General features: G+C 36.0%; 1 protein-coding gene across 4 annotated transcripts in view; it reads right to left on the bottom strand.

Moving 5' to 3' along the window:
• The window catches only part of LOC127842966 (serine/threonine-protein kinase 32A-like), a 109,060-nt gene that overhangs the window by 61,520 nt on the left and 27,569 nt on the right, over positions 1 to 19,971 (bottom strand). The gene's annotated exons all lie outside the window — the stretch shown is intronic.

The following is a 19,971-nucleotide window of genomic DNA, read 5'->3' as shown; positions in this document are numbered from 1 at the left end:
TTACACATAGTAAACAAGTCATGTTCAATAATGTAAGTGATTAAAACATGATTAAGTGCAATAACTCTGCAAATAATATCAAAACATTCACCAAAATTATGTCTGCATTTCTACATAGCCTGCAACCCAGGTGAGTCGCGGTACTTAAGGAATATTCATTTGCGTCTAGCAGTGCTCCAGATAACATGCGTAAAGGCGTAAAAACAAATTAAATTTCTTAAATAAAGATTTAGATTTAAAATCTTTGCGTAAAGTTACACATTGAAAAAATCAAACACGAATTCGACATTTTCGAACGTGCGTAAAACTTCCAGTAGCAAATTATATACGGTAAACATTTCATCCCGGTTCTGACTCGTCAAGGCGCTCAATTAAAACTACAACTTTAAGTTAACGTCACTCAAGCGTTTGTTGTGAGGAAGGGCCACACTTGAGAACGGTCGAAAGGCCAAACAGTCTCGATTCTGTTCTCCTGGTATTACAGGTGAGTCATTACTGTTTATTGTACCTTTTTAATTACACTTATCGTAATTTTTATACTCAAGTAATATACAATATACCTGTTCAAAATGTCATTAAAATTAAATATTAAATTTATATTTTGATATGACTTTAACGGCGACCAAAATGCCACTATGACCTAAGCCGAGGTGTCAGTTACTGTTTTAAATAAAAAATCAAAATGGACGACCGAAGCGGTGTATCGAAGCGTAGAAGGCAAAAAAAACAAGATGAGCAGGATAGATGTGGGGTCTTTTGTGCCAGAAAAAGCTGTCCGATTATGGGAAAGCATGGAACGGAAAAGAAAGCCAGGCTTTTCCAAGACTATTAACCAAAATGTTGGATTGTTGATGTATCAAAACAATGCATACAAATTATTTGGTAATATAGTGTTAAGAATTAATGTTATAAATAGGGGGTAAAATAAGAATTAATTTTCGAAATAGGGAGTAAATAAGAATTTGACCAAATTTTTATCTGGAGCTCTGGCGTCTAGAAACCATCTTCAAATATCAGATAAATAATTTATAAGACAAACATAACTGACTTAACTTCATTGGAAAATAGCCTTTTTATGACGAAAATCCTTCAATTTTAACTGCGGTATCAACAAAAACAACACCACTGTCCGCCATTGTTGTTTATTTTCCCTCTCCGGTTGACTCGCGGTAAATAGGTTAATCGACACTAAATTTTATTTAACATGAATAAACATAAAGATCTGACATACCATTCAAAGTAACAATCAAGAACGTATAAAAAAATTAGAACAGATGGAATTTAAGACATCAAATAAAATAAATATCACAGTTATGTTCAAGCAGTGTCTAATTTTAATTCTCAATATTCAAATAACTGTTCATGTTCATTCTTTCTTCTGCGCAATGGGGACACCTGAAGAAGCTATCTCGCCCCAAGAAACGTACATCAGTGCAGAAGCTCAGATGTACCCAATGTGCACACACGCTTTCTTGAGGTTGTTCTTATCGTAAGGCTTCTTCTTATGATTTGACTCTCTGATCTGAAAAACAATTTGAGTTTCATCTAAGTTCAACCCTCAAATCTATTAGCTAAATATTGAAGTGTTTATAGAGCCTGACCTATCGAAATAATTAAAAAAAATCGGTGGTGTGTAACCCATTCACAAAGCGAATAATACTGGTAGTGTCTGACCTAAGCAACCGCAAGCAGACGAACTTAAAAAGTGAAAAAGTTGAAAGGGAAATTTCATTTTAACATTGAATTTTTACATAATTTTTGTTTAAAATGATGTTTTAAATCGTTTTTGGGTAGTTACTTACCAAAAATCTATTCATACTGGCAGCAAAAGATGTTTTCTTTCAGATTTCAAAAGTAGGTCACGCAGATTTGTTTACAAACACAATCCAGAGGGCGCTAATGAAAAACCGCGAGTCAAAACGACCCTCGACTCAACCGGGTTTGAGTATAGTATTAACCACATAATTTATAAACAAAGTTCCATGTTAATACGCAGAATACTGAGTGACAAGTCCACTACCCAAGAACACATTAACAACTTGGCAGACCAAACAACAAAAGGACAGACAGGTTGATTACAATATACCCCCAACAAACTTGGTTTGCAAGGATATTATGGGCCGTGCTCTGTGATAAAGGGGTTTAATGCATGTGCATAAAGTGCTGTCCCAAATTAGCCTGTGCAATCCGCGCAGGCTAATCAGGGAAGACACTTTCTGCATAAACATGATTTTCGGTAAAAAGCGACTTCCTTTAAACGAAAAATATCATTAAAGCGTAAAGTGTTGTCCCTGATTTGCCTGTGCGGATTGCACAGGCTAATTTGGGACAGCACTTTATGCATATGCATATGCATTTTGCCCAATTTTCACAGAACAAGACGCATATTATCTTTAACAAAATCATTGACCAAAAATACAAAAAAAAAGTAGTTATCAAGACAAGAAAATCATGAATGGAGACTTCTGCACTCATTGATTATTGCTTAGAGATCACAGCAGATAATTACATCTCTAAGAGCTTTCCTCTTAACACTATAACATCAGATTTATAATGCCATGCTTCATTAATTTAATTAATGTCTTGTATGGTATAGTCACGCTCAATGGTAGTTCATCATTTTGCTATTAGAAACATCAATCATATATTTACAGCCATCTTGCAGTACCAGCAATGAATGTTATAGCGCTAGCACAGACTGTTTGTAAATGTAGGTTGGTTTGTAATTGTGTTTTTTTGTTTTTCCCTTGCGAACAACTAAGATTTAGGCAGTAGGGACCAGAGGGGGTAATCATGTGATTATCAAGATGGCAATGTCCATGCAGAGGACGGAATTTTTTGCCATTTTATACCCTTTAATAACTTGTATTATTTTTTAAATTCCGCCTACTTTCCAGCCATATTAGCAAGAAAGTTACAGGCGTTTATTCCATAGTAGTATTCGCTCTATATCGCGACTTTACTCGGTGCATTTTTTTTTAGCAGGATGACCTAATTAAGGCTCCACAAAACAAATTGCGGGAAATAAAGTCGAGATATAAAGCTAATTTAAATACGAAATAAACACTTAAATCACCTATTTACTCATATGGCTGGAAAGTGAGCATCGTTTAAAAATTAAACAAGAGTATTAAAGGGTATAAAACGGCGAAAAATAACTGTCTCTGCATGCTCGTTGCCATCTTGACTCTAACGTGAGTACCCCCTCTGAGGGACATAATGAGATTGGTTACAATATTCGGGTGATAACGCCTTTTTTTTAAAGCGTTCAGCACGATTGGATATCTGTACGTCAAAGTGTGGAAATAATACTTAAAGCACAATACAAATGAGGACGTTTTAACTTAAGAACTAACAAGGGCTGTTTGTAAAACATGCATGCCCCCCATATGGGCTGTCTGTTGTACTGGCAGCCTTTGTGTGAATACGACTTTTGTCACTGTGACCTTGACCTTTGACCTAGTGACCTGAAAATCAATAGGGGTCATTTGCAAGTCACGACCAATGTACCTATGAAGTGTCATGATCCTAGGCAAAAGCGTTCTTGAGTTATCATCTGAAAATCATTTTACTATTTCGGGTCACCATGACCTTGACCTTTGACCTAGTGACCTGAAAATCAATAGGGGTCATCTGCGAGTCATGATCAATCCACCTATAAAATTTCATGATCCTTGGCATATGCGTTCTTGAATTATCATCCAAAAATCATTTTACTATTTCGGGTCACCGTGACCTTGACCTTTGACCTAGTGACCTCAAAATCAATAGGGGGTCATCTGCAAGCCATGATCAATCTACCCATGAAGTTTCATGATCCTAGGCGTATGCATTCTTGAGTTATCATCGGTAAACCATTTTACTATTTTGGGTCTCGTGACCTTGACCTTTGACCTAGTGACCTCAAAATCAATAGGGGTCATCTGCGAGTCATGATCAATCTACCCATGAAGTTTCATGATCCTAGGCGTATGCGTTCTTGAGTTATCATCCGGAAACCATTTTACTATTTCGGGTCACTGTGACCTTGACCTTTGACCTTGTGACCTCAAAATCAATAGGGGTCATCTGCAAGTCATGATCGATGTACCTATGAAGTTTCATGATCCTAGGCCCAAGCGTTCTTGAGTTATCGTCTGACAACCACCTGGTGGACGGACCGACCGACCGACCGACATGAGCAAAGCAATATACACTGCAACTCCAATATATCGCGGTTGAAGGGGTCCAAAGATCGCGACCGTGATATATCCAGCGCGCGATATAAATTGTCAGTTTATGTATGCATGTATATGTATACATTAGCATCATTATGCAATCTCAAAACACGCTATTTACCAACCTTATTCAAGTTTGTGTTATATCCATATGTCATTAATTGGTATAACACTAAACATTATTCCATGTGAGTATTTTCAAATGCGTTTAATTAAATTTTTAATCCGAAAAACATTGCCGAGTTTTATTGTTCAAGAAAGCATGCACAAATTAGACCCATGTACAAAATGACGTCATTCATTTCTCATGAAAAGCATGCACAGCATGGGGTTTAATAGTAGAGCATTGTGACTAACTGATCTATATTGTATACTGTATCTAACGCACACAGATTGTTGAGATAGGTCAGTATTGACTTGTGACCTTTACTGTTATAATTGTGTACACCTTCATGTGTGCACTGGTGCGTTTCGGCAGTTCAAAGCAAATTCAATAGAGAATTGTAACACCCGAAATGACCTGTCATGTTTGACAAATGGGTCTTTTGTTTATCGCAGTACACAGGTGTTAATGTGATGTACAATGTAAGCAAACAACCTGGTCAAAACTGGATTTTGACTGTTGGATTAAAGTTGGTGAAAAAAAGGGAAACATACTTGCTTGAAACGGATTTTAATGCATCAAATTCTCAGATAAAAACATTTTATTTAAGGATTATGCTCGTCTGATTTTTGGGAGCCATAGACGATTCGCGATATATTGGACAACGCGATATAACGGACCGTGATATATTGGAGTTGCAGTGTACCCCCTCTTCTTCGAAGGGGGGCATAAAAACATGATTTAAATGAGTGTGTTTTTATTTTATAACTTAATGTGTTCTTCTCCTTAAGATTTATTAATTTTAAAATACAATAGATTTTAATGATTTTGTTTTCGTTCATGACATCACGTCTGTTGACATTTTGTTGCAAAATGAAAGTGCGTATAAAGACCAGGCGGTTTGCAAACACAAAAAAGAATGTGATACCAACATTGTTCTGCTGCTAAATGAAGGCCGTTTATTGCAGACACATTATGTGGAATCATTGTCTGGAAATGACGAAATTTACATCTTGTCAAGTTTGAGTCAGAGTCAGCCTAAGTAACCTTCAACCTTGGAACAATGGATCTTAGTAAGATAAACATGATTTTGGACTTCATCCATGCTCATAAAATAAAACTCATTAACATAAATGTTATATTGTTTAGTGTATCAACGTAACCTCATATTACAGCATGGATCACATATGTTTGTGTTTGTTAATTTTGGGTCAGTGAGTCTTCTATTTGTTAAGTGCTTGTTGTCCTCAAAATTGATTGTTTCTCTTAACAAACAATCCTATAAGGTGTCTGTATGAAACTTAAAAAGTGACAATTGAATTCTTAAAAAACGCAATGTGTGAATTTATTACAGTTTGAAGTACAGTTATTCTGGCTCTAACTCAGATTGCTGTCATGGATTTGAAAACAGATTTAACCCTTTGCATGCTGGGAAATTTGTCGTCTGCTAAAATGTCATCTGCTGAATTACTTAAATTAGCATTTTCTATGATTTTTTTCAAAGAATACTATCAGAATAGCAAACAGTTTGGATCCTGATGAGACGCCACGTTCTGTGGCGTCTCATCTGGATCCAAACTGTTTGCAAAGGCCTTCAAAATCCGGTTCCAGCGCTCAAAGGGTTAAAATTCTCCACATATGTGAAGCCATCAGTGTGGAATTCTCCAGAAGCCCAGAAAGTAGTTGGCATCTCTGTTGATGCTAATGGCAACATGTCGGTAAAATTGGTGACAATGTGGATAGTGCCTCCATTGCAACATACATTTTTTACTATTATATAAGATTGAAATACCTTGACATTTTGTGGTGAAGTGAAGCTGTATGCATGGGTTGCCTTTGAACTTTGTATGACCTTAGGATTTTATTATTTATGTTTTATTATATCAATATCTAGCCAAATTGTATCATATATCAGAGTGTATAACTGTTGCTTTCAATAAGAAACCAGAAAACCCCAAAAAAGATGTGATATATACCCATTTATACTGAAATCAATTGCATGAATGGGGGTAGGCGTACTCAAATCGTAATTTATTGAGATAGAAATGGTAAAAATTCCTGAAATTAATTTATTATAGAATATATCGTATGATATTAATATGTACAATATGAGCATTTCATCTTGCTACAAATGAAATAAAATGTCTTTTTTTTTTTTGGCACTGACCGATTTGTTGTCGTTTTTACCATTTATCCAGATGAGTGCACATATTATTTGAGATAAAAGGCACAATTTGTTTTCTATGACACCTTTTTCAAGCTTTGTCATGTCTACCAGCATAAGCCATTTGAGTAATTTTATTAGTTAATTCTCAAAATTGTCGCATAGCAAGATGGATTATCAAGTTATTAAATTAAATATCATAAATATAATAATAAATACTAGTTAACTATTATATTAAATATCAATAGCCTAAATACTATAAACATTGAAATTATAAACAACAAGAAACTCAGTTGGCGAATTCCCTCTATAACCAATATCGAACATACAAAGATAAAATCTGGCACCGTGGTACATGGAAGTATATTCAGTTGAAAGACAATACACCAATGACTGGTTATTGTTTAGATTGGCATTCAGATATGAAGGCAACTATAAAACCCGTCCGAGTTGTAGTCGTACGTAACATACGGACGAATATAAGCTTGGGAGCGGTGTCTATATACCGAGAATCATAATTAAGAAATAATTGAACACGAAAGACCTAGATCAGATAGGTAGGGCAGTGTACCTTCTTATTATACCCAATTAATTATTCAAAGGATTCATGTTTTGTGTGATGCCAGATGTCCAGTATATCTTGGCCTATATAATACTTACCACAAGACATGATACGGCACTAGTGTCAGGAAGTAGGATAGGTTTTTTGTATGTTATTTTATAAGTCGTTTGAAAGTATTAATTATTATAACTTGAGATTGTAAATTAATAGAACTTTATATTAAATAAAATTAGCATTGTGAATTGACTTAGTTGTGTGTTCTCATACTTATAAAGTTAAGGTATAGAACTACATTACATGTCAATCACAAAATCGTGCATAGTTGCAAAAGTTTTGTAAGGATTGAGAAAGTATTTCACGATTTTCAATTGCTCTTTAGAAATATAAACATTCTACAGGGGTCATAACTGGACCAGATTGCCAATCCTGAAAACTAACCGGGAGTCTGGGGGCGCGCAGGCCACCAGCAGGGTAATGCTGCAGCGCCCTTTTAGGGGGACCAGGGGGGGTAAACCCTCTGACGATTTTAATCATTTGCAGACCCTTCTACATGTTTATTGCATTTCCAAGCAGTTTTAAATGCATTGTGTTATAGTAAAAGAAAGATTTTTTCCAAGAATTTACTTATATAATTTTCAACATATATTACATTAACCAATTTCCAAATATTTTGTAAGAAAAAAATAATCACTTAAAAGTACAACCTCAGCCCATAATATTAAACAGCACTAAAGAATATTACATAAATATACATAATATGAACAATTTCCATCTAAAAACTGATGCTTTTACAAGAAAACCTAATCAAAAAATATTTATCGAGTGGCTAAATTTACCACCCCACATCCACCCTTTTACGCAAAGTAAGATTCACGGTCGTTTTTCTTTGTTCCAATGTCACCGTTTATCAAATTAATCGTTTATGTAAAGAAACAATAAAAATATAAAAAATAATTACGTTTATAAGCTTCTAAACATAGGTAACATGGTCAAAATTTACTGTAAAAGTTGGGATTTTTTTGTCGTAACTCCATGCTGATAAACGCTTTGTTGATACTTGGCTTATTCGATTGGAGAATTCACAGGATAAATACTAATAAATTTTGTGATATTGACGCAGGAATTGCCTTCTGTAGAACAGAAATTAACCAAGATTCGCTCCTTCCCCCCCCCCCCCCCCCCCCCCGCCCCCCCCCCCCCCACACACACACACAAAACTCTTTGAATTTTTATTGATCTCAAAAGAGACCCTGGTGCCTTGAAATGCAGATTTCCAGATCAATCCGGAGTATTAAGACCTCTGATTCTATAGTTAAATGACGTCACATGGTGATGAACGTGTTAGACGGTGCTGTATTTTTACATATATGGGCATGCTAGTATGATTACGATTACTTGATCAAACTTCATAGACCTACCCGTCAATTGAAATACAAAAACAATATGTGTTTGTGAAACACAATGTCCCCCTATATGACGTTTGACCTTGAAGGATGACCTTGACCTTGACCCTTCACCACTCAAAATGTGCAGCTCCATGAGATACACATGCATTTCAAATATAAAATTGCTAGCTTCAATATTGCAGAAGTGACATTACATGAGCAATTTTGACCCATATATTTGACCTTGAAGGATGCCAAATATCAAGTTGCTATCTTCAATATTGCAAAAATATTCATAAAATAAGCGATTTGGGCCACATATATTTGACCTCTGACCTTGAAGGATGACCTTGACATTGACCTTTCACCACTCAAAATGTGCAGCTCCATGAGATACACATGCATGCCAAATATCAAGTTGCTATCTTCAATATTGCAAAAGTACTCATAAAATGAGCAATTTTGGCCACATATATTTGACATCTGACCTTGAAGGATAACCTTGACCTTGACCTTTCACCACTCAAAATGTGCAGCTCCATGAGATACACATGCATGCCAAATATCAAGTTGCTATCTTGAATATTGAAATACTGCAAAAGTGTACATTAAATGAGCGATTTTGACCCATATATTTGACCTTTGACCTTGAAGGATGACCTTGACCTTTCACCACTCAAAATGTGCAGCTCCATGAGATACATATGCATGCCAAATATCAAGTTGCTATCTTCAATATTGCAAAAGTTATTGCAAATGTTAAAGTTGACGCAAACCAACCAACCAACAGACCAACCAACAAACCAACCAACAGACCAACCAACAGACAGGGCAAAAACAATATGTCCCCCACTACTATAGTGGGGGACATAAAAATCTCAAATATTTTACCAGGTGTTTCCAATAAATATATTTTTATTTTCAGTAGTCAGCCATCACCCAATTTGAGCTGAAGAGAAGTCAATGTATAAATTGTTTAAACCATATTGACATTAGAGGACTAGAAACTTCAAAGTTCTTACTAAGTTGTTGTCGTTGAAATCTGTATAAATATTTATATTTGATAATGTTATTTTTTATAAAATGCACATATATTTTATATAAACCAAAAAAAATGTAAAAAAGGTCAAATTTCAATATTTTTTGTTTAAATAACAATTTCTCTTACTTTGTACACAAATGAAAGATCCGAACTTTATGCTAGTAATCTACAAAGCGGCTAAACATTAATACACTGATACTCAGTATTCTTCATAACGTCAAACAAAATGGCGTCTGACGGTATCAGCAGAACCCAGCCGATATCAAGATAAAATGTCCCATCATATCAAAATGGAAATCTTTTTCTTCACAAAAAGGGTAGATTAACAACAAACCAATGTGTTTTTAATATTTATTACGAATTTTTTTTTAATTTGAACACAAAGTCTTAATACACTGATACGCGGTATTACCACCAGACTATTTCATATTGTTAATGGTTAAAAAAACATGACAATCTGGCCCCGTGTTCATAAAACATTTTTTACAATCGAAAATTGATTTTGCTTGTCATCAAAAATTTATTTCCATGATAGCTGATAGGCAAAAATGAAAATCGATGCCAGTTAACATCGATTTTTGATTGCAAAAATGTTTTGTGAACACGGGGCCAGAAATAATTAATCAATATTCCATTAAAGCCACACACCTTGAAATGCAATACATGGCATAGTAAATTGAAGTATAAATAAAAAACATATTTTATCTATGCCAATTTGAATATGTCTGGTGGTTAAAAGGTAGAACTCCGTCTCTTTTGCGCTTAAAAACTTAAAAATAATCGCGTTTGTCGAAATGGACGTATACGTCTTTAAATCCCACTTTTGGTTTTAAATGCGGAACCGTTTGAAAAATAATAAATACTTGCTAACTAGGCTATACATTTAATTTTATCTATCTCAATTAGAATATATCTGATGGTTACAAGGTAGAAATCCGTCTTTTTTGCGCTTAAACTTAAAAATAATCGCGTTGGTCGAAATGTATGCATACGTTAAGAAATCCTACTTTCCGTTTTAAAATTCAAACAAAATAATAAATTACTTTCTAACTAGGCTATAGATTTAATGGCAATTTTTGCACTATTTCAAATTGCATCTATATGTATTGATTAACATGTACTTCATTTCAAGGTGTGTGGCTTTAAACTCAACAGAAAACAACAAAAAAGATTGTGTTGATCATTTTCGATATGATGGTGCTTGAAATATGTTTATGCAAACAGCATAAAACCAGAACAGACTGCCAGTAACTTGCAGTCTGTTCAGGTTTTATGCTGTTTGCTTTCTATCAATATCTAATGAAGCCTTATAAACTTTAATCTAGTAAGAAAAGTCTTCATTAAATTAAACTTTCTAAGGGACTACATAGGCGTCAAAATACATATCTAAGTGGCAAAGGGCTGGCTGTATAAGTAGTTTACCAGTACTGTTAATTGGCAGCAAGAGAAAATTGGATAGATCAGTCACGAAGCCTACTGCATTAACCCTTTGCATGCTGGGAAATTTGTTGTCTGCAAAATTGTCGTCTGCTGAATTTCTAAAATTAGCATTTTCTTCGAATTTTTTTCAAAGAACACTATCCAAATAGCAAACAGTTTGGATCCTGATGAGACGCCACGTTCTGTGGCGTCTCATCTGGATCCAAACTGTTTGCAAAGGCCTTTAAAATTCGGTTCCCGCACTGAAAGGGTTAAGTAGTTTTAATATAACACATGGAATTATGCTGGCACATGTGATGGCATGCTTCTAAATGTCACTGCTTTACTCACTAGAGGGCTATTGATAATCCTCTAGGCAAGTCATGTCATTATCCCTTTACCACTTAGATACCCATTTTTTACGCATTTGTAGTCCCTCAGAAAGTTCAATTAAATTAAAAACCTTTCCAACCCTAAGCTACTGATAAGCAGCAAACAGCATAAAACCTGAACAGATTGCGAGTTACTCGCAGGCTGTTCTGGTTTTATGCTGTTTGCACATGATAAGCCATTTTCACTTTGTTTCTGAGAGGGAAAGGGTTGTTACACAAACTTCTTTGGTTCATATTTTAGTCTACATCACAGGCAGGAAGACGAATATTTTTATTTCATTTTCAAACTGTCTGTGAACTTTATCTGGTCAACTGCTGTCTTCCACAACAATTTACGAGAGATATGTAAATACTTATCTGTCATGTGGAGATTGTGTGATGTTAGTGTACCGTATTTTTTGGGTTATATGTCACACCGGAATGTAAGACGCATCCCCGTTTTTTTTACATTATTTTATTTTTTTCCATACATAAGACGCTCCGGCGTAAACGACGCACATAAATCATCATTAAATATTCCCAAAAATGCAGTCACACATGTTTATCCATTAAATGTTTAATCCTCTTTCGTGTTTTATTTCAGATAGAAAATTCATCTTAAAAACGATGCTGGCATTTGTTCTCTCACATGCTCATTGTATTGATATATTTTTTTCCATTAAATTTATTTGAACGTATTAATTTAAACAAAAACGTCATTCAGAACAATGTATTACCGGTAATATTTGACCCTATCCGCAAGCCGTTGCATTTGCACATTTGTATCGTTTTGTCAAAACATCGCAGTGTAAACACTGCTGATCATGTTTTCACAAATACCAAAATTAAATCACGTCTTGACCAGATTTTTCTGTAAATCAGTACACAGAACATTTTCTGTTTCAATAATAAACTACCTAAATGAGCGTAACGTCAAAGATACAGCATTCTCTTCGCTACACAGTTTTTCTTTAACATTGTATACACCCACGCTAATTTTCGCGCGCTTTCTAACAGAACAAAGAAAAGTTAGTGTTTTTCCCAGGAGGGCAAAGGGGCATGGTGCATTACTTTCAAAAAGGGCATTTTAGCGCACATTTTAGGCAAAAAAGGTCAACAACGTTCCCTGAATACCTGAATTATGGGGAAACATGTAATCGCATCAAAAGCAGTTGTGGAAAAAAATAACATAGCAACAAGCACATTTAATGGTAATAGATGTATTTAACTAACTATGATTTATATTAATATATTTACCTTGCAATGCACATTTAAGTTCCATGCTGTTTCAATAAACTGTACAGCAAGACAAACATAATAAAGCAATATATGCATATGAATCTGATTATACACAGATCCACTAACATATAAATGAAACCATGTTTGTCTTACCCCATTTTCTAACAATAATCTCGACAGATGTTTAAAATAACATTGCGAGTAAATTGATCGCTAACAATATGCAAACACTCGTTTCCGTGACATACATCCACCGAGTAGATTACAAATAAATAAATAATGGTGTTGCTATCTAAAACATTTTTATGCATCGTTGATTATCAAAGACATTTCATTAATTCCTTCTTAATGTATAATCTCCATCTTTAATTCGATCGTTTACGACGTTATTTGCCATTTTTGCCGAGTCACAATTTAATTCTGTATAGTCCGCCATGTTGTTAAAATATCAAATGATGTAAGCGACAGGTGCGCATAGCAACGTTAAATCGTATACGCGATTCGCATTTTGTTAAATTGGTATACGGCTCAGTAATTATTTCAATAATTAGATATAATTATCTTAAAGACGAAAACGATAAAGAATTAATTTGTTTGTGAATTTAAATGTAATTATGCGTAAAAATATATGTTTTGATATAACTGAATAATGCATGCAAAGCACAATTGCCACGAGAATAACATCGAGTTTTTCATCAAAAGTCTCCGAAGAAATGATTATATCCTGGAGGAGTACACATTGCCGAGCGAAAAGTGCGCTTGGTATAACATAGCCTCCGGCATTATCGATTGATACCGACACGGGGTTATTCACGCATGACTAATTCACAGCTTTGGAGCAGACAGTAAGACCTACCTATAAATCGAGCACTGTTATAGATTAAATCTGCTCAATTAAATATAGTCGATTAGACATTGACGTCTCTCGAGTAAATCAAGCACAGTCGGAGCGTCACAGACAATCAAGGAAGCTGATTTTGCGGACCAAGTTAGATCGTAAGGCAATAAAGATGTTGTCGAAAAGGGCGTGTGGCGAAATTTGCCTTTGAAAAAAAGGGCGCGTGGTGAAATTTGCCTTTGAAAAGGGCAGCGTGGCGATCCGGAAGGGCGGCGTGGCTTTTCGCCACGCTAAAATGGCCTGGGAAAAACACTAAAAGTACATGAGCTATAGATGTGACTAGCGTAAACGTGGCGTTAGCAATAAAATTGGAAATACGAATTTAAATAAGCGCATTTGATAATACAACAAAACAAAATAAAAAACAATTATTGTGTAATAAACTGCATTTAGGCTATAAATGCAGCATTTGCTGTTTCATAAAAAAAAAAAGTACCATTTTATTAAAATAGTATAGCGATGTTTGTTTGTTTTAATGTGTATTGTTTGCAAAACTTGTGCAGCATACAGTATACCAGCATTCTCAAATTGGTAACACAAGCATTTTTATGATGAATATTAAAATGAGGCCTGTTATGAGAAGGGCTAATATTCTTATCGTGATAATCTTAATACAAGTGTGCAGACGTGTGTCGTACCAGGCTTACCAATAAACGCTATTAATCCACACTGGGGACATCGTCTCTAATGGAGAGATTATGTTCGTTCATCTATCGCAGATGGTTAAAGGGTATTTGAGATCTCAGGTTTGCAGACATGTGGTATTGCAGGCATACCAATAAACGCTTGTAATGCACACTGGGGACATTGCTGACGGATTCTCCGATGTCGACGACCATGGCGAATAAATGATGTGAATTTGTATTGTCTATTGTGCCGTATCTGATTGTATACTTATTGTTGTATACTCTGCTTCTCATTGATATTGTGTTTGTTTGTTGTACTTTGTTATCTTTTGTTTCAAATTGTTGTAAAAATCTTAAGGTTAGCTCGTAAAATAAATTTAGCAGACGACTACTTTTTGTGTTGCGTTGTTTAATTTACGTTACGGTACTGTATAGTACCCTAATAGTATCGTTAGTAGTGTAAACTATGTGTAAAATAAAATTGTGTTACAAAAAAAGCGAAACAAATTACCGGCAATGGTTATCAAACTCGCGGATTTATGCAATTCTGACTTAAAAATGTCACATTCTGACTTTGGAAAAATCGATTTTGTACATACATAAGACGCTCTGGGGCATACGACGCATGCTACTTTTGTAAATATAATACTGGACACACATGTATCCTCAATTTTGAAGCATATTTTAGCAAAACAACAACAACACTTATTTCCCAACTTTAGTCAAAACAACGCAAATTTTCCCAATCCACAGGGACCCAGCCCCATTCCCAAAACGGTGAAAAAAAACACTGATACAGTAAGGAAAACTATTTATTTTATACACTCCGGTGGTTTATAGAGAAATATCAGTGAATTTCAACTGATACCTCACTGTTTCAAACAGTGAAAATTTTTATGTCATGAAATCATTATTCTATTATACTCTACCAAATCCAACACATATCCTCTATATAATGTTCTGTATTTGACCAATTACCATACTACCAGCATGAAGAAACTTCTATATGTTTATCACAGAAACAAACACAGAAAATATCATGAAAGTACATCATTTGAAGACATCTTCGCATTTCATGGACAGATGTGAAGACAGATAGGGTGTCAAAATAAATGACCATATCTCACAAAATGATGATTATTTGGAGGATTTTCCCATCAATATAGACTAAATAGATTCTTGAAGATAAGTGATATTCCTATTTTGTTAAGTTCATCTAAAAAAGTCACATGTATGAAATACCATTGCGGCACTCTATGTAAACAGGGGTTAATTCATGTACTTTAAGTGTTGTACCAGATTAGCCTCATTGGTAGTCTGCCCAGGCTAATCAGAGACGCCACTTACTGCTTTCATGGAATCACCCCAGGAAACCTGATACCTTGTGAGCAGTGTAATACCATTGGAGCAGTGCTCGTTATTTTAGCATTAACTAACAAAGGGTAAGTAAATTGGAAAAATTGAAATTTTAAAAGTTCAATTTGAAACAACTGTGTATTAAAATTGATAGCAAAGGTATTGACCTACATGCAGAAAAAATCCTGACAAATTTTCTTTAAAAAAATAAGCGAAATGTGGCTTCCTGAAGTAGAAGATCTGGCAAAAAGGGCCAAGTTCAGGCATTTAGGGAAGAAAAACTGCTTTAATTTCCAAGCCACTACAATAATTAAAGGATTTATACAAACTTACACATGTCTGCCATAACCTCTAAGCAGGTTTTTCCAGAAAACTTTTTCTTGTGGAGAAATTTGCGTTTTAAATGACCATGTTGGGAAAACATGGATACCATCTGGAGAAGACAAGGAAAACTTATGTGAGCAGTGACTTTATTATTCATTTTGGTGACAAAAAGTCTAATTTCCAGCCATTTTGTTGCAATTTCTTTGCTTTGTAGAGGCATAGAGTAAGTCTATGTGGGCACGTATGCATACAAATGTACTTTTAAATGTCTTATGTATTGTCAATAGTGCCTTTTCAACATTCTCGTGTTTTATTTCTTTTTACCAACACTTTTTTGGAAATGTATAGAAAGACTAGACTGATACAGACAACTGGACTGATACAGCCACATGGACTGATACAGACAACTGGACTGATACTGACAACTGGACTGATACTGACAACTGGACTGATACTGACAACTGGACTGATACTGACACATGGACTGATACAGACACATGGACTGATACAGCCACATGGACTGATACAGACAACTGGACTGATACAGACACATGGACTGATACAGCCACATGGACTGATACAGACAACTGGACTGATACAGACAACTGGACTGATACTGACAACTGGACTGATACAGACAACTGGACTGATACTGACACATGGACTGATACAGACACATGGACTGATACAGACACATGGACTGATACAGACAACTGGACTGATACAGACACATGGACTGATACAGACACATGGACTGATACAGCCACATGGACTGATACAGACAACTGGACTGATACAGACAACTGGACTGATACAGACAACTGGACTGATACTGACAACTGGACTGATACAGACAACTGGACTGATACAGACACATGGACTGATACTGACAACTGGACTGATACTGACAACTGGACTGATACAGACACATGGACTGATACAGACAACTGGACTGATACTGACAACTGGACTGATACAGACACATGGACTGATACAGACACATGGACTGATACAGACAACTGGACTGATACAGACAACTGGACTGATACAGACAACTGGACTGATACTGACAACTGGACTGATACAGACAACTGGACTGATACAGACAACTGGACTGATACAGACACATGGACTGATACAGACAACTGGACTGATACTGACAACTGGACTGATACAGACAACTGGACTGATACTGACACATGGACTGATACAGACAACTGGACTGATACAGACAACTGGACTGATACAGACAACTGGACTGATACAGACAACTGGACTGATACTGACACATGGACTGATACAGACACATGGACTGATACAGACAACTGGACTGATACTGACAACTGGACTGATACTGACAACTGGACTGATACAGACAACTGGACTGATACTGACACATGGACTGATACAGACACATGGACTGATACAGACACATGGACTGATACAGACAACTGGACTGATACAGACACATGGACTGATACAGCCACATGGACTGATACAGACAACTGGACTGATACAGACAACTGGACTGATACAGACAACTGGACTGATACTGACAACTGGACTGATACAGACAACTGGACTGATACAGACACATGGACTGATACTGACAACTGGACTGATACTGACAACTGGACTGATACAGACACATGGACTGATACAGACAACTGGACTGATACTGACAACTGGACTGATACAGACACATGGACTGATACAGACAACTGGACTGATACAGACAACTGGACTGATACAGACAACTGGACTGATACTGACAACTGGACTGATACAGACAACTGGACTGATACAGACAACTGGACTGATACAGACACATGGACTGATACAGACAACTGGACTGATACTGACAACTGGACTGATACAGACAACTGGACTGATACTGACACATGGACTGATACAGACAACTGGACTGATACAGACAACTGGACTGATACAGACAACTGGACTGATACAGACAACTGGACTGATACTGACAACTGGACTGATACTGACAACTGGACTGATACAGACAACTGGACTGATACTGACACATGGACTGATACAGACAACTGGACTGATACAGACAACTGGACTGATACAGACAACTGGACTGATACTGACACATGGACTGATACAGACAACTGGACTGATACAGACACATGGACTGATACAGCCACATGGACTGATACAGCCACATGGACTGATACAGCCACATGGACTGAAACAGCCACATGAACTGATACAGCCACATGGACTGATACAGCCACATGGACTGATACAGCCACATGGACTGATACAGCGTCATGGACTGATACAGCCACATGGACTGAAACAGCCACATGGAATGATACAGACAACTGGACTCATACAGCCACATGGACTGATACAGCCACATGGACTGATACAGCCACATGGACTGATACAGACAACTGGACTGATACAGATACATGGACTGATACAGACACATGGACTTATACAGCCACATGTACTAATACAGACACATGGACTGATACAGACAACTAGACTGATACAATCAACTGGACTGATACAGACACATGGACTGATACAGCCACATGGACTGATACAGACACATAGACTGATGCAGAAACATGGACTGATACAGACACATGGACTAATACAGACACATGGACTGATACAGACACATGGACTAATACAGACACATGGACGGATACAGACTTATGGACTGATACAGACACATGGGCTGATACAGACACATGGACTGATACAGACACATGGACTGATACAGACACATGGACTGATACAGACACATGGACTATTACAGGCACATGGACTGATACAGACACATGGACTGATACAGAAACATGGACTGATACAGACACATGGACTGATACAGACACATGGACTTATACAGACACATGGACTGATACAGACACATGGACTGATACAGACACATGGGCTGATACAGACACATGGACTGATACAGACACATGGACTTATATCAATGACAAAGAATTAAAGAACTATCGGTATATACCCCCACACATTTTGGGCAAAATAATGTTTCAAATGATATTTATTAAATAAAACTTGTTCTATAGGGTTCCATTTAAATCCGCCTCAGGAAAAATAATAAACACACACTATTGCACTTTTCAACTATATTATACTTTTATTACACTATAGTTTTTTAAAGATTTCACAATATACTTTACTTTTCATATAAAGCATTAAAACAACTCTTTTCTATTATTCCTATTATTGCTATAAAATATTTCCATGTCTATGCTGCTTTCTCTATAAAACCTAAAATTTAACTGAACTAAAACAAAGCATATTCTAACAGCTACTTTAAATGTCAAAACATCTTTTCAATTTGCTCAGGAAACAAGAGCATGGTGAAATTAATTCGCTTTCAACAGAGTGATATTTTAAGTAAACAACAGGCAACACAATGTTGTTATTAATTTCATGGTTAAATGCTATCCATTAATTTCCCTGCAGAACAAAACTTGTATGGGGGTTATGTATTATTATTTGTAATAATATTGGTGATTTTTTTATAAATATATATTCATTATTATAAGACATCAAATAAATTCATAAGCACACGTGGGTATGACTAAGTACATAAATTCATACACATATATAAATATTTAATATTATCCCACTTTTACAGCGAATTCGGATGATTAAAGCCCCGTTGATTAAATTTCATCTATAATCAACGGCAAGGCTATAATCAATGGCACAAAATGACGTCATCAACTGCCGAACCGGGACTACTTTTTCCCACGCACCTCGTCACCTGTATTTGCCAAGTGCATCAATAATAAAAACACTCAAAAGTTTGTCAATCTTAATGACCTTAAAACAAAGAAAAGTAGCAAAAAAACGTGGTTTTTTTTGTCATTTATTTTTATTAAAACCTCTAGTATTAGGTAAATTTAACACTATGCAAATAGGTTCTGTTGTTGTAGCTCCCCTTTGAAGAAGTCAGTTCGAGTTGCTCCCCTTTGACCGTAGAAAACAATCGTCTGGACCAAGAAATCCTGTGTTAATTTACAAGCTGTACTCGGATATGTGTCCATCTGATTTTTCTTCAAAGCATCTTTCCAACCTGGCAATACGCACAAATGACACTGCATCCCAGTGGTTCTTGCGTCAACAATTGGGTGTCAACAAGCTAGGTCAGATGCTGAAGGCCATGGCAAAAGACGCCGGCTTTCTCAAGCACAAGAGAATAACGAACCACTCAGTTCGCAAATTCCTGGTCAAAAAACTTCGAAATG

The sequence above is a fragment of the Dreissena polymorpha genome, chromosome 8, assembly GCF_020536995.1.
Source record: "Dreissena polymorpha isolate Duluth1 chromosome 8, UMN_Dpol_1.0, whole genome shotgun sequence".
NCBI classification, from domain to species: domain Eukaryota; kingdom Metazoa; phylum Mollusca; class Bivalvia; order Myida; family Dreissenidae; genus Dreissena; species Dreissena polymorpha.
Note: the sequence above shows the minus strand (reverse complement) of the source record. Positions and strands in the feature narration are given on the sequence as shown.